The sequence below is a fragment of the Pezoporus flaviventris genome, unplaced genomic scaffold (genome assembly GCF_033815535.1).
Source record: "Pezoporus flaviventris isolate CSIRO_AGI_PZ_B2104156 unplaced genomic scaffold, CSIRO_AGI_Pfla_v1 ptg000045l, whole genome shotgun sequence".
NCBI classification, from domain to species: domain Eukaryota; kingdom Metazoa; phylum Chordata; class Aves; order Psittaciformes; family Psittacidae; genus Pezoporus; species Pezoporus flaviventris.
The window spans coordinates 10704433-10727578 of record NW_026892593.1 but is presented as its reverse complement, the minus strand read 5'-3'; the positions used below and the strand labels follow the sequence as shown (position 1 = coordinate 10727578).

The 23146-nt window shown below is 37.8% G+C and overlaps 1 protein-coding gene across 2 annotated transcripts in view; it reads left to right on the top strand.

The window, feature by feature from the left end:
• Nucleotides 1-23146, top strand: part of COG5 (component of oligomeric golgi complex 5) — a 191988-nt gene that overhangs the window by 10807 nt on the left and 158035 nt on the right. The window lies entirely within an intron of this gene.

Sequence of the window (23146 nt, the reverse complement as noted above, 5' to 3'; positions counted from 1 at the left end):
CAACAATATTTTTGGGAAGCAATTGATTTCCTACTGGCCTGTGTTTGTATAAAATGCCTTCAGAGGCAGCAGATAGACATTTAGCTTTTGGAAGACACTGCACTACATTCTAAAAGAAAATTATTGGCCCTGTGGCCTTTGTGAAAGCTGTTTGTGATACGATATACAGATACCTAACCTAATTCAGATACTGGAAGCATTCTGCTGCAGTAGCAGCTAATTTACCCTGTATTTTATTGGTTTTAGGAAGAGTGATGAAATAGTTTTCATGAAGCTCACATTGCATTGCTAGATTGTTTTCTCTACTTGAGCTAGCTTGGGTATTTAGACACTGTGCTGCAGGATGCAGTGAGGAGCATCCCATTAGTCTTGGAGATCAGTTGTTGGTGTACATGGTATCTTGCCAGCTGCTTCTCTTTTGATTTAATGGTATTCGAATTTCAGCTTCCAAAAATAGGTCGTGGGAGGGCTGAACTTACAAAAACCATTCAGAATCATCCTGAGGTTTATTGTGCATGTTTGTCACTACTGCTGTTTTTATACTGTGTAATCAAAAAATTATTAGACAATGAATTAGTCTTATAATTAGCAAGTGCTGTGTTGCAAACGCAAAGCTTATATATGTGTATTTAGTATGTCAGTCTGACTGAAGCACTTAAGCATCAATTGCAGCATTCTAAGCTAGAATGGTTTTTCTAATTTTCTGTTTTTTCTAATTTTCTGTTTTTTTCCAATTCTTTGTTTTCCTTCCATTTTGGTCTCCCTTCACACTTTATATATTCCTTCAGGATATATAAAGTAATGCTATCTTTTACCTACTTTGTAAGTCTTGTGGGATTAATCTGAATACTAGATCCTATTAAAATAATCAGTACTGTTTAATGGTAAAACCTGAGATGTTTATCTTGTGTAGCTTTTAGGATTTCATTCTTTTCAGGGAAATAAATGCCTTTTATTACTCTCCTTCCTCTCCCTCCCCCCAGTTTTTTCCTTTTACCATTTAAATAAGAGCTTGCACTTTCTTTCATTAAAGTGACAGAGTCTTTTGAGTTTCTTGTTTTTGTATACTTGGTGAAGCTTAGAAAAGTCTGAGTAATTATTATGGTTAAAGATGAAAGGAAATGAGTTCCCTTAGGAAGCTCTTTTGAGTTTCACCAGTCTGGGGGAGGGGGATTCAGGGCTTGTGGTCCTTAATTTAATTCTTAATTCTAGATGGTTTATGGCCTTGTAAAATCCCTTGTCTACTGTAATTTCTCTCTCCCTCTCTTTTCATGGTCTCTCTTCCTTTCTTCTCTCCACCCCTCCTGCTTCTGCATCCCTCCCTTGTCTTCTGGCTATCTGCTCTTTGTTACACTCTGCTGCCCACCTTGACTGGTCTGAATTCTTATTGCCTCCCAGCTGCCTGTAACTCCCAGCACCTGAGTGGATTGGAACACCCCTGAGGAGTGGCTGGTGTGGTGTGTTGGAAGTGTTTGTGCTGTGTGATGTTGTGGTGGCTCACTGGGTGAGCAGGTGGGGCAGCTCTGTTCAGAGGGGAGGAAAGTGCGCAGTGGCTGGATTCAAGATGCTTCAGGGTACTGCAGTGCGAGTCACTGAGATGATAGTGTGTTGCAGGGAGGCTGGATTTTGGGATATGGCTGCGGAAGCACTGTGCTGTGCTTCTGGCTTTGGAAAGCTCTGGGATATGAGAGATCTGTAGGGTGGTGGTGGGATTGGGCAGGAGAGATGTGAGGCTGTGGTGACTTGGGGTGAGGGTGTGGAAATTCTGTGCTTCAGAAAGATGGGAAATGTGCTGCAGTGCTCTGTGGTATTGGGAGAGTGGGAAGCATGGAGAACAGTCTGCGGGCACTGGTTATTCGGTGGTGAGATGTGAAAGCTTTGGGAGGGCTTAGGAAGTACTACATCTGGTGGCAGTAAATAGGTGGTGGACATGAGTGGCATTAAAGCTTGGTATTGGATAGGGAACTCTGCGTCATGGAGGCTTGCTTTTCAGTTGGGGGTCAGGGCCAAGGTTAATATTAATCTGTGTTTTTAGCCAGATATTTCTGAATATCCTTTTTTTCTCTCATTCAGGGAAAGTTTCTTCCCATTGTTTCTTACCCTTCTGGTGTACATGTGCAATATAATTTCTGCTTAGTTGAAGTCAGCAGCACTGTGAAAGCTTTGCACTTTCTATGGTATAACGTACCCTTTATTGCTTATAGGGTATTCTGGGTAGACTATTGGGATAACTGGACATTGTTCTTACCTACTGTTGAACTCTGTATATGCTTGGGGGACACAAATGGGTATGTGCTCTTTTAGGTAAATGTATTCCACATGTATTTCCTCGACAAATCCATGTTAGTTCACTTACAGCTTTTACTCAGTTGTGTCTTGAAGTTTATTTTGCAGTGATGGGAAAAGACATGAAAAAAATACAAAATACTGGAATTAGAAATATGGGTCAGTCAGAGGCACTACAAGAAACAGTAGCTTTCACTGAGAAGGGCTTGGTTTATTGGGCACTTTTTTAATTGCTAGTAGTCTGCAGATCTCCAGCTTCAGTGGATAATGTTAGGAACTTTACTCTGAAAGCATTTGGTAATATTTTCACTGAGGTCTCTACTTAAAGCTAATGTAGTTTAAAAATTCCTCTGTGTTGGATTTTAACATTCTTTGAAATGAGCTTCGGAACAGTAAGAAAAGAAAACATGTATGTATGTATGTGTGTGTATAGATGCAGGTATATAAACCCCCAAACTTTCTTCTGCACCTCGTCCACCTCCCAGCAATCTTCTTTGGGTTCTCTAGCAAAGTAGAAACAGAGTTGTGACAGTACGTTGAATAAGCTATTAGCTGCTTCTCTAGTGGTGCTTCTTCCTATTATACAGTCCAATTCAGTGTACGGATAGGTAACGCAAATGGCATATTCAGATGTCACATAGTGCCTAATGCAGTGAATAACATGCTGTACATGACACTGCTTCTTTGTGATATTTTAATACAAATATTTTATAAGGTGAAAAAGAAACATTCCTAAGCAGGTTTAAACAATAGAATGCGACAAGAAAATGGTAAACTGCATATAGCTGCCTTCCACAGAAGAAATTTTGTAGGTATTAAAGAATTCTGCTGTCTTCTGTGTCAGTATGCAGAACTTACTGTCTGTAACCGTGGTCAGTAACTGATCAGATGAAGAGGAAAAAATTCTTAGTTATGCAGGAAATGTCCAGTTTGACTGTGGACAGGTTGTTAATTCCATCTGGCAGTTACAGAACTAGCAGTGGATTTATATCTTCGGGTTGTCGAATACCTATAACTGATGTCATCATTATTCATATAAATGCCTGGACTTCTTTTAATTATAATAAATTCCTAGTACTTATATATGGTTGTATTATAATTTATTTCACAGCTAGTGAATTTATTTGCTTGAATGACCTTGTGAGCATATGATACTTGTAGGCAGGCTCTCACAGCAGCTGTAATAGTGCTCTTTTGTAAACTTGGAGTTGGTCTGTGACTAAGCTGTGCAGCCATAAAATGAAGGGGAAGGGGTCTATTTAAATAAAGTTTTGTGTGTCTCCCATGTAGAAGTTGCTCCAGGACAATACTGCCTTCCATGTAACTTGTGAGAAGACAGGATGGGGGAAGATAGGACTGTGACCTTACTTTAAAGCTAAATAATTCTATAGAAAAAGCAAAATATTGTCAGTTACAAGAGTCTAGCTAAAATAGAGAAAACCCTACATATGTATTGTGTTCTTGTGGTTTAATCTCAGCTGTCAACTCAAGCCCCACACAGCAACTTGCTCACTCCCTCCCTGGTGAGATAGGGGAGAGACTCAGAAGAGTAACAGAGAAAACTCATGGGTTGAGATAACAGCAGTTTAACAGGTAAAGCAAGAGCTGCACAAACAAAGCAAAACCAGGAATTCATTCACCACTTCCTATGGGCAGGCAGATGTTCAGCCATCTCCAGGACAGCAGGGCTCCATCACACGTAGCAGTTACTTGGGCAGACAAACACCATCACTACAAATGTCCCCCCTTCCTTCTTCTTCCCCACCTTTACATGCTGAGCATGACTCCGTGTGGTGTGGGATATCCCTGGGGTCAGTTGGGCTCAGCTGTCCCAGCTGTGTCCCCTCCCAGCTCCTTGTGCACCCCCAGCCTGCTCGCTGGTGGGGTGGTGTGAGGAGCAGAAAAGGCCTTGGCTCTGTGTAAGCACTGCTCAGCATTAGGTAGAACACCCTTGTGTTATCAGCACTGTTTCCAGCATAAATCAAGACCGTAGATCCATACTAGCTACTGTGGAGAAAATTAACTCTACCCCAGCCCAAACCAGCACAGTTCTTTATAAAGAGGGAACAAAGTTCACACTGTTATTTAGGCTTTATATGGCAATAGAAATACTTAAGGGAAATTCAGAGAAATAAAGCTCGATGATACTTGTAAAGAAGCGTAGCTTGGATGGAGAAAACATAGTTAGGATATGCATGATACTGGGTGAAATGTAGTTTGAAGGAAGTTACTTGGCTATGCCTGGATGGAAGGCCTCTTTGTAGCTGGCATAATATAGGTGGTGGTAGCCCTGTCTTCTAGAGTATACTCCGGAACTAGTGACATCTGCACAAAAGTGACAGTGATCTTGGGCCTGAAAAATTCTCTTGTGGAGATGAGAAAAAAATTGGACTTAGCACCTTTCTAGGGTAAAAAACATGGGTCATGAAATCATTTAAACAAGAAAAACCCTGGGTATAGCTATGTGTCTGTTAGACACATCAAAATTAGAGGAAATGGGAGGAGGAAAAGGACCTCTTCTCCACTTGCCTTACCAGGGAAAGTGTTGGTTTTGTTCAGTATTGAGGTTTCTCTGTTTCAGTGTGCTTTTCTAGTATTCCTACTACACATAGTAACCTGGAGTTTCCCCCAAAAGGGAACACCGCTGTAAAGACTGTGAAGTTATCTGTATTATTACAGGTCGTTATCAAGTTTGTGTCATATAGTAACATAAGACAATGCTTGGCAAAGGGAGAGAGTTAAATTTCTTCGTGAAAATTCAGTTTCTTTTTACCTTTTGTTCTTGTGTGGTAGTAATGTCACATGGTCTGCGTTTTCCTCATCTTTGAAAATGCTTATGGTATGAAATAGAACAAAATCTTTCCAAATATTTTAAACATAAGAAATCTGTCTTTTCTTTTCTCTGCTGCTATCAAAACATGGACGTATTCCATAAAAAGGAGAGTGTGTTCCTTTGTGTGCATACGTATGTATATGTGTATTGTATAAGTTTTAAGAATACAAATATAAACAATATGTATATTCATCCTAATGTATCTCAGCTGCTATTCAGAGTAATCTCTTTGTTCTTTGTGGCTGTCTTTGGGAACTCCCGGGAGGAGAGATGAAATTCAGAAGACTGGAGTGCTTGCTTTATTGAAAACAGAATCACAGAATCATAGAATAGTTAGGGTTGGAAAAGACCTTAAGATCATCTAGTTCCAACCCCCCTGCCATGGGCAGGGACACCTCACACTAAACCATCTCACCCAAGGCTTGGTCCAACCTGGCCTTCAACACGGGCAGGAGTGGAGCATTCACAACTTCCCTGGGCAACCCATTCCAGTGCCTCACCACCCTCACAGTAAAGAACTTCTTCCTTATATCCAGTCTAAACTTCCCCTGTTTAAGTTTTAACCCATTACCTCACTACAGTCCCTAATGAAGAGTCCATCCCAGGCATTCCTATAGCCCCCCTTCCAATACTGGAAGGCTGCTCTGAGGTCTCCACGCAGCCTTCTCTTCTTCAGGCTGAACAGCCCCAACTTTCTCAGCCTGTCTTCATACGAGAGGTGCTCCAGTCCCCTGATCATCCTCGTGGCCCTCCTCTGGACTTGTTCCAACAGTTCCATGTCCTTTTTATGTTGAGGACACCAGAACTGCACACAATACTCCAAGTGAGTTCTCAGGAGAGCAGAGTAGAGTGGCAGGATCACCTCCTTCGATCTGCTGGTCACGCTCCTTTTGATGCAGCCCAGGATATGGTTGGCATTCTGGGCTGCGAGCGCACACTGAAGCCGGCTCATGTTCATTTTCTCATCAACCAAGTCCTTCTCCACAGGGCTTCTCTGAATCTCTTCTCTGCCCAACCTGTAGCTGTGCCTGGGATTGCTCCGACCCAGGTGTAGGACCTTGCACTCGGCATGGTTAAACTTCATGAGGTTGGCATCTGCCCACCTCACAAGCATGTCGAGGTCCCTCTGGATGGCATTCCTTCCCTCCTGTGTATCAACCGAACCACACAGCTTGGTGTCATCGGCAAACTTGCTGAGGTCGCACTCAATCCCACTGTCCATGTCAGCAACAAAGATGTTGAGCAAGACCGGTCCCAACACCGATCCCTGAGGGACACCACTGGTTACTGGTCTCCAGCTGGACATTGAGCCATTAACCACAACTCTTTGCGTGCAGCCATCCAGCCAGTTCTTTATCCACCGAGTGGTCCACTTATCAAATTGATGTCTCTCCTATTTAGGGACAAGGATGTTGTGTGGGACAGTGTCGAACGCTTTGCACAAGTCCAGGTAGATGACATCAACTGCTCTACCCCTGTCCCTCAGTTCTGTAGCCCCATCATAGAAGGCCACCAAATTGGTCAGGCAGGATTTCCCCTTAGTGAAGCCGTGCTGGCTGTCACCAAGCACCTTGTTGTTTTTCATGTGCCTAAGCATGCCTTCCAGGAGAATGTGCTCCAGGATTTTGCCAGGCACAGAGGTGAGACTGACTGGTCTGTAATTCCCCGGGTCATCCATTTTCCCCTTCTTGAAAATGGGGGTTATATTTCCCTTTTTCCAGTCATCGGTAACCTCACCAGACTGCCGTGATTTTTCAAATATGATGGCCAGTGGCTTAGCAACTTCATTCACCAGCTCCCTCAGGACCCGCGGATGGATTTCATCAGGTCCCATGGACTTGTGTACATTCAGGTTCTTAAAATGGTCTCAAACCAGATCCAGATTTATTTTATAAATAAAATAGAGCTATTTTATTTAGACAACTCTAACTTGACTTCCTTAAGCAAAGAAACTCTAGAACAGATAAATTATTTGTGGGAATCTAGACTGTAAAAATACTATTAAATGGTAGGCCACATAAGATTTATAAGGAATAAATTCTGTTTAACTAACTGTATTTTCTTTGTTGGCAGCCTAACAAATCTGAGGGCTAGAGATATCAATGGCTGTGTTGTAGTTCGATTTAAACAGGGTTCTTGACATGTTGCCACACATCAGCAATATAATCCAGATGAAAATGGTGTGTAATTAATGCAGAAGTTTTGGGAAAGCTGTACCCCAGTGATGGTCAAAATCTGTCATGAGTTGTTCATTGTTTCCCAACAATGTATCAAGTGGGGTTTTATTGAAATGTATTCTGCAGCTGCATAGTGTTTTCATTAATGATTTGAGTGATGTAATATGCTATATCCTTATTAAATTTACAAGTAACAATCAAGCAGAGAAGAATGGGAAGTATGTTGGGCAACAGGATTAACATGAAGAATATTCTAGCATACTGGAGATACATCTTAAGTGAACTGATTTCATTTCTCTTTCAGACAAGTGCAAAGTCCTAGCAATAAATAATTGTAGTTAGCAGCAGAAATAGGAGAAATGACTGTGTGGGTAACAGTTCTGCAGAGTCCTCACAAATTGAGTGCAAGTCACTTGTTCCGTTTGTTTTGTAGCAGCATGACATTTTTGGCAATGAAATTTGTACTGATCTTTATAAGGACAGGTGTTTTGAACAAGACGCTGAAACTAGTCTTTTGTTCATGCTTCAGCTGGAGTGTCAGGATCCTTTTGAGACACCTCATTCAAGAAAGATGTAGGTTAATTGGATAGAGTCCTAAGTACAGTAGTAATGATGGCTGAAGGTCTTGGGGATGGGCTGTCAGCAAAGGAACTGAAAGCTTGTGGCTCTTTGTTTTGGAGAAGAGGGGTCTAAGAGGCAGAGTAACATTCTTCAGGTAAATAAAAGTTTTTCATATGGGAAGGGAGTAAATGGCTCTCCATATCTGCTGTGATTGAAACAGTAAGTTATGGGCCTGAAATGAAGCAAAGAAAATTTTTATCTAAAATGTTAGGAACAGTTTCTGCCAGTAATGTTCATTTCAGGGGGGCTGTGAAGTCAGTATTTGAAGCTTTTTTTTAAAAGCAGTTAGACAAAGCATGTACCAGGAATAGAGACAGGTGATTTTGCCTTGAAGCAGGCGGACTGAGTAAACTGCTCTGCTACGAATTGTTGCTTTATTTCTCTCAGGGATGCTTGCCTCCCTCCCACCCCACAATAATAAATGTATTATAGAGAAGTTTCAGGATTTGGTGTTTTTTTGGTGGTGTGCGTGTTTTTATTTGTTTTGTTTTCTTTTAGTTGTATTCTTTGATGTTAAATTTGCTTTGCACAAGTCTGTTTGTTGGGCAGTGTGCCCAGACAGCTCCTGGAATATTAGACAGCGTGACTGGAAAAATCATGCCATCACTTTAGTTCAGCCTCTTATCACTCCTTCAGATGAAATAAATAAATCTCAAAGACCTTCAGCTCACCTCTCTGCCACAATTACTCTCTTCTGGTTGTGACCGACATTCAAGTGAAATTCACACAGTTCATCAAGTTACTGGAGTGCTGCAAAAATTGGCCCTCAAAAACTATTATGTCAGTATTCTCTAGGAGAACGCAGTGAGCAGGAAAAGGAAGATGATACTGGCTATGTGAATATAAGTGTCATGTATCTATTTTTTTTCCTTTGCTAGGAAAGAAGGCAAGCTATCCATTTCTCAGTGACCCAGCTGTTTTTAGGAAAGATGTTAATTTACTCCTGTAAATTTTTAATATTTGGGAATGATGATGAATATTGTTTTGTGTTTATCAAAATCCTAAAGACTACTAGCCGGTGTTCAGGAAACAGCTCTAATTTGTTGAAAACTTAAATAACTTTTTTTCAGTAGTCAGTTTTATACCATTATCCATATCTATTGCAAGTTGGATTTACCTGTACCTTTTGTTTCCAAAGTGTGCCTTATTAATTGAGTATTAAGCCAGCATAAATAATCTAAAACACAGAAAGTTACTCTAAAGTGTCTGCAGGTTGACATTGTATCTGTGTCACTGTGGCTTACTGTAGTATTTGTCTTTCAGATTAAATATGCTTGTACAAAAATTATGTCATTTTAACTGCTGCAGTGTTTGAAGTAATGTTAGGTGTCTGTACACATGTATTACTAAACTTGCAATGGTAACCTGTCTGAACACCTGCCATAGCTAATATGGCAGCCATCTTTCACTGCTGCCTTCTCCCCATATCATATTCAGTGATGAGCTTATCTTTTTTCTATTCCAAGCAAAAATTTAGAGTGTACATTTGCCAAGCCAGATCTTCAATTGACTGCAATTAGAATGAGGAAGGACTTGTTTAATGTAATGTCAGCGAGGTCTTTCACTTCTGGTACACAGAGCAGACAGATTTGTTGACATTAATATTGCCATGCACAGTTTCTCCTAAGAATCAACACACATCAATCTGGAGAAAAATTTGCTTTCGTGGTGTTTTTGCTTTGGGGTTTAGATGTATTACAATTTACTGCCTTGTGCAAGACCTAGTGTCCTCCAAAATAATATAGCATATGTCTGTGTAGCAGAATGCACTGTTCTGTAGGGGGAAGTGAACTGATTTGATTAATAGAAATTACACAGCCACGCTAGCATGATGCTTCGCCTGGGGTAATTAGTCCTGCTGGGAGTGACTGAATTGTATTATTGGCTCAGAGCCATCTGCATTATTTTCGAATGCCACTGCTTCAGGTGGTGCATCTGCATCCATACCAAGTGCAAATATCTTGCTAAAACATTTTTCTTTAGTCCCTGGTGGTGTTAGCAGAAACACTGCCAGACCTTCACTGGAATTGTTTCGGCTAAAATATACTGTGCCTTTCTGTAGTAGAGCGTAGTCTCTATGTTCTTCATTTTCATGTTGTTCCTTTCAGTTGAGTTAGTTTTTTTTTTTGTATAGTTTTGTTTTTCATGAGTCTCTGTTACCACAAGATGGAAGATTTTTCAAAAGTTGTTGTACAAAGTTTTATTTGTAGTATTCCAGAGCCAAAAATAGTCCCTGCTGAGAAGGCTGAGCAGATACACAAATAACTTAGAAGCCTTAATATTTGTAGCTTTAAAATAGAGTCCTGAACTCACTGGAAACTGAAAACTTTTTTATATTAAAGCTTAATTTTTCCAAAATCAGACTTACAAAAATTTTGAAAATAAAAAGAAATTGTTCACGAACATGAAGCCAGGGTCACATGTGAAATACTTAGAGAATACACTGTCAGACCTGCTCTTCTTCATCTCTGATAAAAACTGAAAATGATGGCCTGCTCTAGTTACATTGTGATTATCTGTATATGGTTAATAGTGCATTTAATCACAAAATAATGGCATAATGTATAATAAATATATATATATACACACACCAGAGATTATGTTTCTCATGGATAATAGTGGTCATTCTGTGACGGTTAGATATACTGCAAAATAATTTTTCTTTATTGTGATGGTGTTGATAGAACCATTCAGCTTACATTCATGCAGCAGAGGCAATTGAAGATACTATTTTATACATTGATAAAGAAAAAGAAAAAAGGATATTTGGAATGCTCTAATTGACTATGTTTAGCAAGATTCTGATTTTTTTAGCTGTTCTGTTTATTCAAGGAAAGGAGTGCTGTGAAAGCTATGGGTAGTTAGTGCTAGCAAAAAATCCTTGTGGTGACTAAGAAGGTCTTGTGGTTTTCTTAGTAGTGTTCCTAGCTTCGTGTTTGCCAAAGTCATTACTTGATTTATTGTAAATGAACATAAAAGGAAGAGCTATTTAAGCTTTTGTTAAATTGTGTTATTTCATGCATTATGCTGTACAACCAAATATTTTGTGTAATGAGTGTAAAAACTAGTCCTTGTGCTCTTTGTTAGTTGCTATACCATCCACTTACTTCTTTCTCTGTTTAAGTTATGCATACAGCAATCTTGTTCTAGGTATTCTTATTTTATGCTGTCTTTACCTTTTATGCAGTGTTAAGGAGCTTCTATGGAGATTATTTCTTGTTGGCTTTTGAAATAAGGAAAAAATCTTGATAGTATGTAACAAATTCATTAATATGAACTGTTCATTTTAAGATACTGAATTAATGTTTATAACAAAATTACTTGCAAAACTTACTACAATTTTCTATTAGTTAGAGGCTAATAGTGTCAGACCTCTTTATCCTCTTTGAACAAGGCAGATAGAACATTCAGAACATTAACTATCAAATTGCATTTTGCTGTGATTAGGATTCCTGGCTTGGAAACCTTATGTTAGACAAATCTTTTTATGTAAATAGTTGATATGTTTTAGTTAATCTCTTGCACGTATTCTTTTTCTAACCATTTTGAGTAGAAGATACTAGATAATTACAGGCACCTGAGAGAAAAGACTAAGTTGAATTGATCCAAGAAAAATCATCCTGTTGGAATTTTGGTTTTCAGTATAACCTTTTAATTAGTAGGTCTTGAATTTACATTTCCTCAGGTTTTCAAAAGTTTGGTTTCTGTTGATGTAGTTTCATTGCTGTGTCACTGTTAATCTGAAGTCATAACTATTCTGATATCTCAAAATATAATTTTCTTTATGCATACGGTTCTAGAAAACTAATCCACATATAATTGTAACAGTGGCTTATCTTGATGTCTCGTTTCCTTTAAAAGACCATAAACATGTTTCAAATTTGCCATATTGAGTGAATTATGGAGCTATTTTTTCATGTTAACATTAATTTAACTTCTGGTTTTGATGAGATTAGTCTTTTAGCTATAACTACTCGAAGAATTTGATTTTGCTCTGTTATTAAGTGTTTGGTAAATTTAGTCTCAGATATATAGAGCTTGTCAGAGTGCTGTGTGTCAGGTATTTTAAAATGGATTTTTAGTTCTCCGCTTTCAATCTTGAGGAGTTAACCTGTTCCTGAGAGGTATGTTATTGATGTCCTATTATTAAGGCTGTGTCAGAGCTTAATTGCAGTGTGTTCAGGTGTCTTTGCTGTAGCATATGGAGTATGTCTGACAGTTTTCAACCTGATTCCAGGCCCATCAAAACTACTTTCTATCTTCTGCTCTTTCTTGCTTCCATTTACAGATGTCCGCACATTTTGCTCCTTACATTTCTGGAAATCTTTGCCCTTTCAACCTCGTTGTCATCTATTACTCTGAATCTGATAGCTACTATTTTGTTATTAGTATCAATTAAGAAAGTGAACAGGATGCTGAGTTCCATCAAGGGCATAACCAGCAGAGATAAAGATGTCATTATCCCACTCTACTCAGCTCTTGTCAGGCCACACCTGGAATACTGTGTTCAGTTTTGGTCCCTATATAAAAAAGGTGTGGAAAGGCTGCAATTATTGTCAGGACAGTGGAATAGCTGCACCAGTCACGCATCTATTAAGCTGATACGCGTTTCAACTCTTGTGTACTGTCATGCACGAGGCACAAATAGTGTTTACCTTGGTAGTGCAGTCAGTTCTGTGTTTGAGATAAAGCCAGTACTACTTGCTTCTTAAAACCGCTGAAACTATAGTATTTTCTATCTGATAATGTACCAGATGGTTTGGGGCTTTGAGAGCCAGAGGATATATCTGAAGTTTGTAGTCCCACCTGGGTAAGGCTGAAACAGAAGGGCTTGGGAATTTTGAAAGAGGAACTGATTGGAAATGAAGAGCAGAAGGTGATGGAAGAGGGAGGTTGTGGAAGGTGGTCTTGGTAATTACACTCTCCTATCTTTTCTCATTATGAGCTTAAGGGTAAAGTCCAGGTCTCATAAGGTAAGTTTTTTTTTTTTCCAGTTTTTGTTTCTTTGTTTTGTAATTAGTGAATTTAAATGTGTGATTCTAAAATCTGGAAGCTATACTTTCATTGTATTTCTCTAATTACAAAATTTGCCTTCTGCTGTCTTCTCAAAGTATCCCAGTAGAGTAGCAAGGAATTAAACCGTATCTGTTTCTGTTTTTGCTGTTACGGAATACTTGTTCCCCACCAGAAGGATGGTATGGCACCTGATAAAGGTGTTTGGACCTTGTTTTTGCTTTACCCCTCGACTGTCTACTTTTGGGATTTTTAGCTAGGGTGTGTTATGAAAGTAGAGGCATGAAAGAATTTGGGAGAACCAGTAACATAGCTAATCTTGTAGTTGTGAATGCTTGTGTTTAGCCAAATACAGGATAAATACAACTTCAGAGGTTTTTCATGATTTCTTAAATTTCTTTGGAACAGTTACATTGTGAAACTAATGCACATCTAAGGGCATGTTTGAGTTTTGAGACAAAACTGGGTAGTCAAAACTGTTACTGGGTAGTCAGACATTTTAAATAAACTACATAATTAAAAGTAGAAGTGAAAGCTATGGGTTTCTGTTTCCATGTGACATATGAAAATTATCAACACCCAGAGATATCTGCAAGCTTTGTCTGCCTTTGAATGTAGTCATTTTTTGTGCACTGACTTTAAAGCCTGTTTCAGTTAAAAATAAAATTGGGCACACCAAAGATGAGAATTACTTTTTGGCTGAGAGAGAAGAAAGAGGGAGTCCAGTTGTAAATGTCTGAAAGATCATCATTTTGCACCTTGTAAATTATCAATACGTTGGAAAGTGTAAGAACTTCTGGTAAGGGTTTGAAAATAATTTGTAGTGTATTTCGCATCTTACATAAACAAAGAAGGTATCTACTTACACTTGTCTGTTCATGGAAAGAAAGGCAAGTTGGATTACATAATTCAAAATGAAAGTGAATTGCAGGGGTATCAGCAAAGCAGAGATGTCATCTCTAAGTGGTGGTGAATTCTCACTGTATTTCTATAGGTATAAAAGTTTTAAGTAAGTAATTAAAAGCTAGGACTCAGTATCTACTATAAACAACCAAATCAGTGACACTAACAACGAGTATGGAAAAATTGTGTTATGTAGAGTTTGACACCATTTACAGCTAGAATGATACATCTGAAAGAGCACGGATCTGGGTGTCTGTTCTACTCTGTGTGGAGGTTCATAGAATCATAGAATCGTTAGGGTTGGAAAGGACCTTAAGATCATCTAGTTCCAACCCCCCTGCTGTGGGCAGGGACACCTCACGCTAAACCATATCACCCAAGGCCTCGTCCAACCTGGCCTTGAACACTGCCAGGGATGGAGCATTCACAACCTCCCTGGGCAACCTATTCCAGTGCCTCACCACCCTAACAGGAAAGAATTTCCTTCTTATATCCAACCTAAACTTCCCCTGTTTAATTTTTAACCCGTTACCCCTTGTCCTGTCACTACAGTCTCTAATGAAGAGTCCCTTCCCAGCATCCCTATAGACCCCCTTCAGATACTGGAAGGCTGCTCTGAGGTCTCCACGCAGCCTTCTCTTCTCCAGGTTCTACGAGGAAATGACAATTACACATTTCAGGCAGGTCTGCATATGCACTGTCTGAACCTCTGGTAGGAGTTAGCATTTATAACTTTCTCTGTTCTCCTCTTCCTTTCCTGAGCATTTACGTACTTGGACATTCAATATAAAGCTGCATGCTAGTTCTCCCAGAACCAGAGTAATGATCTCTAAGGTGCTCAGACTCAGTGGTTTGAGTTCAACAGATAATCACTTCCCCATGGGAAGGTGTGGACAGATGTCACACATTTTTTTGTTAGGGAAGTTGGCTGGGGGCAGCTGAGAAGATGTGTGTTTGTTTTGTTGTGTCCAGTGGTGAAGTTTCTGTTGAACGGTCATGGAAATAACGCCAAGAAGCAGTTAATAATATTGATATTTTTTTCTTTCTGCTGGGACCGAAGCATTCATTAATGCATAACCTGGTGGTTGTACTGAACAAGAACATGGTTAGTTCAGAAGTAGCACTTCAATATTGTGTGTCTAAGAACAGAGATTATATTTTTTTCTTTTTGAACAAATTCAGAAATAGAGCTTGAGAGAATAGAAGTGGATGAAATGGACAGGTAACTTGTGATTACCAAGGAAAATAAGTGAGCATTTCATTAGAATGCTCATTAGAAGATCAAATCATGGTGGTAACAAATCATGTTTGGAAAATTTCATTGAGGGGGTAACAGAATGACAGGTTACAGTAAAAGTATCTGTAAATGCATATAGATCAGAGAATCCAGCTAACAAAATCCAAAAGATGTTACTTTTAAACCCCACTGAATTAAACCATAAAAATGGAAGCATTGTGAACTAAGCATGTTTCTGAGATGCATGGAAGAGTGGTGTTGGGAGCCTGGACTATTTGTCCTCAATGGCCAGTGGTGAAAGATCACCAGTTTCTAACACAAGAATTAACAACAAGGAGAAATATTATTTTGGATTCTCTTATAATAAATAAACGTATTGTATTTGGAAGCCCCATGTTCTCCGAGTGGCAAGTCATGGTGCATAGGGCAAACTGAGAATAGACCCAGTGTTTAATGTTTTATTTTTGAAGTAGTTAATTTTCCAATGCAGAAGATCTTCTGTTCACTAGTTTGGACAAAACTATTAAAAAAAAGTTGAAAGTCAAAAGCTTACTGAGAAGACTAAATTAAATTGTGAATTATTGGCTTTTTGGCAATCAAGAAAGAGGGTAGTCCTTAATAGAGGCTGTTCTAATGTAGTGTCAAAGCAAAGACAACAACTAGAACTGGAAAACAGTGTATGAACACAATGAATGCATTACAGGTGTATAGATATGTTAAAGTTAAAATACTGCAGAAAATTCTGTGCTTGGCAGGAACCAGAAGGACACCTATTATGGAATAATGTAACTAATATGCAGGTTTCCAGATTGTCTGTAAAGATTTAGAATAGGAGGATTTTTCAGTAAATGTTCCTGCTTTATTTTTGACGGCAGGGTAATTTATTCTGTCATCAAGTAAGGATACCTTATAGTCGAACAATAATTAAGGAGGATGTTATACAAATATGCTAGCTTCCCAGAACCATTCATTTGTAACTCCTTACTGAGAGGGAAGGGTAAAGTCCAGCTTGTGTTGTTGCGACATTCAGAAAGATAAACAGGGTATTTCTGTTGAAGTCAGTCAGTTAGACGCAAAGTTGCTATAGAAAAATAGTAGAGAAGTTGAATTAATTTGAAAGAATTCAGGGCTGTAAAGCTGAATTAATGATAGTCAATTACCTTGTTATGGACGATAAGTGTTTTCAAACAAATTTGTGTGTTTTGATTACTTAGTTGATGCAAGAAATTGTTTAGATGCATTATAGATATATTTTAGGTGCATAATCTACAATTTAGATGACTTAAATCTCCCTTATGTTATTGTTCTCTTAAGTAAGTATGTAAATAAGCCATCCTCTCGCCACCTCACAGTTGCTCTGCATTCTTCCTAGATAGTTTTGTTTCTAGGGGAGCTGGAAGAGAGGAACAGAAGTAAGTAAAGTAGTGGTAGTTTTCTGTGGGTGTACACCTCAGATTAAGGCAGGCTACTGCAGGAGAAGCAGTTGTAAATGGGCAGAGCATCTTGAATGTTCAACACATACACATAATATGCTTTTTAAATTAAAAAAAAAAAAAAAACAAAAAACCAAAACAACAAAATTCCTGCAAAGCACTGGAATTGGACTGCATCCATGCTGGGATTGCTTTATCAATGTTGTTTCTGTTCTAGCATTCATGCAGCTATGTCAGGCAAATCTGTACTTCTGCAGTTGGCATAGGGAATTGTGCTTTACAGATAAAAACATAGCTTTGTGGTTACCTGTGAATAAATGCAATTATACATGTCACAGCAGGAGATTAAATGTGCTTTTTTTCCTTGAAGATTAAGACTGGAGAAGTGCATTCATGGGGAGAAAATAAAGGGTCGCAGAAGGGCTCCATGATTAGCAGACAAAGAAATGACAAGAGCTAAGGAGTGGAAAATGAGGCCTGGCACATTCAGAGATATAAAGTAATTGAAAAATGAGATTGTATACACAATTCTGTTGTAATTCCTCAAGTAAATACTGGTTGCTCAAATCATAAATGTATCACTTTTAGCTTGTTCATTTATAGCTAGTGAGCTAGTTCAGGTTAAAAAAATCTAACCAAATAGCTGTGCAAAGAAGACTGAAGTCTGTGCTCAGGTCATGCATGGTAGTAACTGTCATTTCTGCATTGCCTTTAAAATCGGTGAAGGTGTTGCTGTGTGTGATACAAAGTAATGTGTACTGTAGAATAAGATGTAATTCTTGCACATAGGAAACAGCTTTAAGAACAGGCTGTTTTCACAGGAGTAGTTTCTTCCGTTTTGTCTCCCAACTCATGGACGTAATTTTCAAATATTGGTTTAACGAGAATTTTACAGCCTTTTCTCAGTTATAGTTAGAAAAGTAAAGTAGTCCAGGCTTTTTACTTGTTTACCATTCAGGTCCAACCTTCCATTGCTCACGGGCACTAAATCTGATTAATGGCTTTATACCTTAAAGGTAGACCCTTTTCAACTGAAGAACAGTATGGTCTCCTATCTCTCCTTCTGTCATTTCAGGGAAATATGCGAAGACCTAGCTTCATTAAAAGACGGAACATCCTATTACATGCTGTTTCTTTAGCAGATTGTCTACAATTCCAAAGACTCCCCACCTTTGAAGCAAAATTGTGGCATAAGGAAGTCTCAGTGACTGAATCAAAAGTTCCCCCTTTTATTCCACTTTATTTAAACTGCTTCTGGAATGTTCTCTATAAGCTGTACAGTTGAGGCAGGTTTTGTCAGAAGTTTCTGAAGGTATTAATCTTTTTAAAGGTGTCTTTAACTTGTATTGATGTGCACTTTTTTGTGCTTTATCCATGTTTGCTGTGACTGCAGATGAGCTGTATAGCTCCATTTCATATTTATGAGCATATAACCTCATAGGTCGAAATTATTAAACTTCAATGTTTGTTCCTGTTTAAATGTAGAAAATTAAGTGATTCAATCAGTTTGCAAATTTCTTCTGATTTGATGTTTTGGTAACTGTTCAGAAGATGAATTTATAATTCAAGTAACACTCTTGTTTTTATTACATGCAAATATGCTGCTAGAAAGTCTGTTGTATCTGGAAAGAAAAGGTCTTATGAAGTACCTTACCGATTACAATAGCAACATGTATGTTTGCTAAATCATCTTATTTCAGCTTTCCCGTGGTCTGTATATGTGCAGTTGTGTGGTATTTTTGGAAAACACAAAAAATTAGTTTTCCGTGAAAGTTCTTTTTGGTTTAGGTAGAGAAGCCACTCTTGTTGCTGAACCACATAACTCTGTTAAAACCTTCCCTAAAACCTGCCTGCAGATTTTTATCACATCTTTTGTTTCATTGGCTCTCTTCTCATTCACTGGTAGGTTTTACTAGCTGTTAGAGCTGTGAGCAAGAAGAGTTGATCTTCCTCATTAAGGTGTTTTACAATGGCAGTGCTCACATTCACTTCTTGTTTTGTGATGATACATACATGACAAATAATGTTCCTTTCCCATTTTCATTTCCCTTATGCATGTTTTCAGGACACTGTTAAATACAACCTAGTGCACAAAGCATCACTGATATTTTTAATGATCTGCTAATGTGGGGAGCTGTCCTTTTGTCTTGCTTCTCTGTTTATTTGTGACAAGGATTTATGAAAAATATCTTGAAATAAGAACTGGAAGAAAACCATGGTACAGAGTAGCAGTAGATTGTTATCAGTTATTCTGCTTCCCCTTTTTCCCCACCACTGATTGAATTAAAATTGAGTTTAATTTGAAGTAACATCTCACAACAGATTGTGAGAGATCCCAGTACAGTTGAAAGTAAAGCTGTGCTAATATTGCTCTGCTAATAACAGTCTGACATAGCCAGAGTGACAGATTTTACAGCAATGTTGTTTCAGCAGTGACATTGATTTGTTTATCAGATATGGTATCAAGTTAAACTGTTGCAAGATAGGGTAGGAAGTTAGAGATCATAGCAGGGTAACAGAAACCAAAAGAGTATTTCCAAAAACCTAGCCTGGAAAGGAAACAAGGGCGTGCTGTTTGCCAGCAGCTTTGTGCCGTCAGCCTGCCTGCCTGCTTGCCTGACTGTGCAGTGCCAGGAATCAGAATGAGGATGTAGAAATAGTTACATTCAAAGGATATAAATAATTCAAACTATAAAGAATAAAATTTGTTTTAATAACTTCAGTCTCTGTGCCTATCACAGAACTTTCACTGTACTTTGTGGTGTTTTTTTTTTAAACTGAATTTCTTTTCATTGTGTGAGAATTACTTCGTAAAATAGAAAAACAGCTGATACGGAAATCTATAAAGTAAATAGGAAGTTCTCTTCCATTATGAATCAATTTATAATAATCACTGAAGTGTAATTTTAGCAGAGAACATAAAGATGTCTAATGGTATTTCTCCTTCAATTTGTTACTCTACAAAAATAATTAAATTGAGATAAAGAAGCAGTAACTGAAAAAACACTCTGGTAGTGAAACACACTCAAAGCATCAAGACAGACTGAAGTGATCTGACCAATACTGATTTGAGGGAAAATTCAACAGCATTATTTGAAATTTATAACTGGCAACAGACATCTAATAGCATTTTGTTTTCATGTCTGTTTCTGGAATGCACGTGCTCTGTATGTGCTTTGTACTCGGCAAAATGTATAGTGTATCTGTAGGAAAAGAGGTAGTAGAATAATGCTTACTCTCAGTTTGTCTGCTATTCTGTGTATAATTTCTTAAACCAAAGCCTTTTCTGGAGCTGCTAATCATGTTGTTCTCCCCTCTCCTCCCGGCAATTTTGGCAAAACCACGTATCACACTTGATGATTCAAATGTAAGTTCTTATTATAATCTAACATTCTTACTATGGCAGGTTGCATGTTGCCCTCCACTTTTCTGTGGTCCTGGTGACTCTAGCTGCCTTACATCAGTTCCTTCAACCTTGTGCCCTTTTCCTCTTGACCTACACTCTCTACCTACTTCACATCCTTCTTTAGTACTTATTGGGTATGAGTCAGTTTTGATTTTTCTGTTAGTCAGCTATTATATCTCTTTTTTCATTTTTTTTTTTCTCTCCAGACACATCACCCCCCCCCCCAGCAAAACAAACCCCAAACCCTGTGTTTAATTTTGCTTCTTGAAATGGACAAGTGTTTTATGAAGTAGAAAAAGAAGAAGGTAATGAGAGTCATCTTCTTCTCTACTGTTGGTGTAAGACATAAATTCACTGATACTGCAGCAGTGTTTGAAGTAGGAGTGGAATTTGGTTCTTACAAGCTGGAAGGTTGTAAGCTCGTTATCCTTAGCTATATATTAGAGGTATTTTGTTTGCACAATGCGGGAGGGAAGGGTAAGTTAGTGTATTATTTATTTTTATACTACTTTGAAGCTTTGCTAAAGAATGCTGTATTCTCTCCTTTTAAAAGAGTTTAGTGACAATCAGTAACTAAAACACTTTCTTCAGAGGAAACAAGCATGAGTCTAAAATACACAGCTATCAAAGAATTCTGATGACTAGCACATACATTGATGTTGAAAAAGAGCTATTATGTGCATTGTGGTATGATATACGTAGCAGCTATCAGAGCAGAAATAAATCATCTTTGTGCCCAGGTAAATTATATAGCTTGCTGAATGTATTATTTCATTTTAATTAATGAAGTGCGGGGTATAGTGCAGAGATTACTCTTACAGTATAGTTCAGAGATACTCTTACAAAAAACCCATCCATATAAATAAAAAAATAGGTTCTAATGTTGAACTCCACTTTCGGTGTGTATGGCTGCAGAATCATAGAATCATAGAATAGTTAGGGTTGGAAAGGACCTTAAGATCATCTAGTTCCAATTACGTATTATATGCATGTGTGTATATATGTAATAATGAAGGAAGAGAGGTGTACTGATCTAGTATGTATCTGGATGCATACATTTTTAATCTAATATATTTAGAAATCACTGATTCCCCTGGTGCTAATGAAGTAAACAGAACTTCTGACCATATAGCAGTGCCTTGTAGTCTGTAAAAATTGTTACCAGCTTGAAACTGGATTTTTGTGATGTATTTACATTTCTGTTTCACTGGTTTGTGAAACTGTGTTAAGGTGTGATTTTGAATATTCTAATCGATACTGGCACTGTACTCAGCTTTTCTGTATTTTTAGTGTGGGCTAGCCTCATTTTACAATGTAAAATTGAATGGAAATGCATTTGAAGTTAAAAGACAACATAGTCAGATTAACAGCTAATATGTTAGAGACAGGGAATGTGTGCAAACTGGTGGTGACTGCTTATGTTTCTGAGAGGTGTTTTCTAGAATTAGTAAATTTAGAGTCCTGTGCAATTCTGCTTGCCTTAGGCAAAGTGGTGTGAAATGTAGTTGAACTAATGACTCATGGTGGTGAGATCATTTTTAAGAATGTAGTGGGCTTCTTATTGTACAATACTGTGGCATGTATTTGCCCTTTTTCCTCCAGTGATGCTGCCTCTTTTTGTGTTTTTTTTTCAGTCTGTCTGACAAGCACCCACGGCACACCTTCATATCCCTCCTAAAAATCCTCATCTCTATCTGTAGGCTATTCAGTGTTCCTTCATTTGTTACTCTTTATTTTGTCTTGTCTGTGTTAAATCTGTCATCTTTGTGGTACAGTTCATGTATGATTCTGTTTTATAATGAATCCTGCATGTACATAGAATTACATATATTCTTTCTTGTATCAATGCCTGCTCTGTGCAGAATTTTCTTTGGCAGACCTTGAAGTGCACTCCAACGTGGTATAAGTACATTTTTTTGTTTAATGAAAGATGAAGAATAGTAAATGTAATAATGAACTTGCTTTATTCTTAAAGGCAATCAATTGCTGTGGTCAACATAGCCTTTAAAACCTGACTTCATCTCTTTTGACTAATTCCTAGCCTGCATTTTCCCTTTGTTATCAAGTATGGTTTAATTGAATATGACTTTCTAATGAATGAGCTTTTAACGCAAAAATATGTAGTTCTTGAAGATTTATTAAATTTTAAAAAGTGAAGTCATATTGTCAGGAAACCATTCACATCTGAAAGCTTTTCTTAAATGCTTATTTCAGATAAGCACAGGATGTAAGTTTATTCATCTGTTATGGTCATTATAATTTGTTTTTGTCTTCTTAAATAAATGAATAGTATTTTTATTGGAAGATAAGTAATTAGTGAAATAATATTATGCCATTAACTCTAGAGATTCCACTTTCTCCTTCAGTGTTCAGAGGATAGCTAGGCAGAGAAAGGAAGAAGTGTTACAAAACAGAAAAAAATAATACTTCCTGCTTATTTTTTTGGGATACATCTTTTTTCAAAAGAGCTTACTCTTGAAAGAATGCTTCTGAAGTGACAAATTTGGAGCATATGGGATTAAAAAAACCCAAAGTTTCTTGCATAAACCCAGCAAGTTTACTTCCCCCGTGTAATCTCTCAAATAAGATGAAGGATTGCAATTCTTGTAGGAACCTAGTGATAGCCTGGATGAAATCAACACTGTAAGTGGGTACAGTTGAATGCAGTGTTGTTGGGCTAGCTTTTAGAAAAAAGCCAGTGAAATGATTTTTTTAACAGATGTTACACAGTAAGTTTAGATATTGAATTATTTTCAATTAGATAATTAAACTTATAGGAAGAATTTAGATAATTTTAAGCGGCTGACATTTAGGGAACATGGAGCTGTAAAATTATGTTTTTGAGTCTTCTGTTATGGTAAGCTAAGGCAGAAGTCTAAGTAAAAGGTACATTACAAATACTACTTTTTTTAACCACAAAAACAGTTTCGGCAATGCACATATGATTAATAATTTAATGATGTAATGGAAAATAGCTTTTTGCTCTCTTAAATCCGCTTTTGTTGTTTTCTATAAGCAACTTCAGAAAAGTGCTTCAGAAATCCTTATTTTTTATGTAATAGTTTAGTCAAACTAGCTTTCATATTCAAGGATATTCTCTGCTTATAATAATAAGCCAATACTTATTGAGAATTAGCCTTTTAATTATACTGGTAGCTGGTGACACACTGAGCAGTTTATATAACAAGACAAGTGAAATAATGCTAATTGATTTTTCAGTTTTTTGTTTTGTTTCCC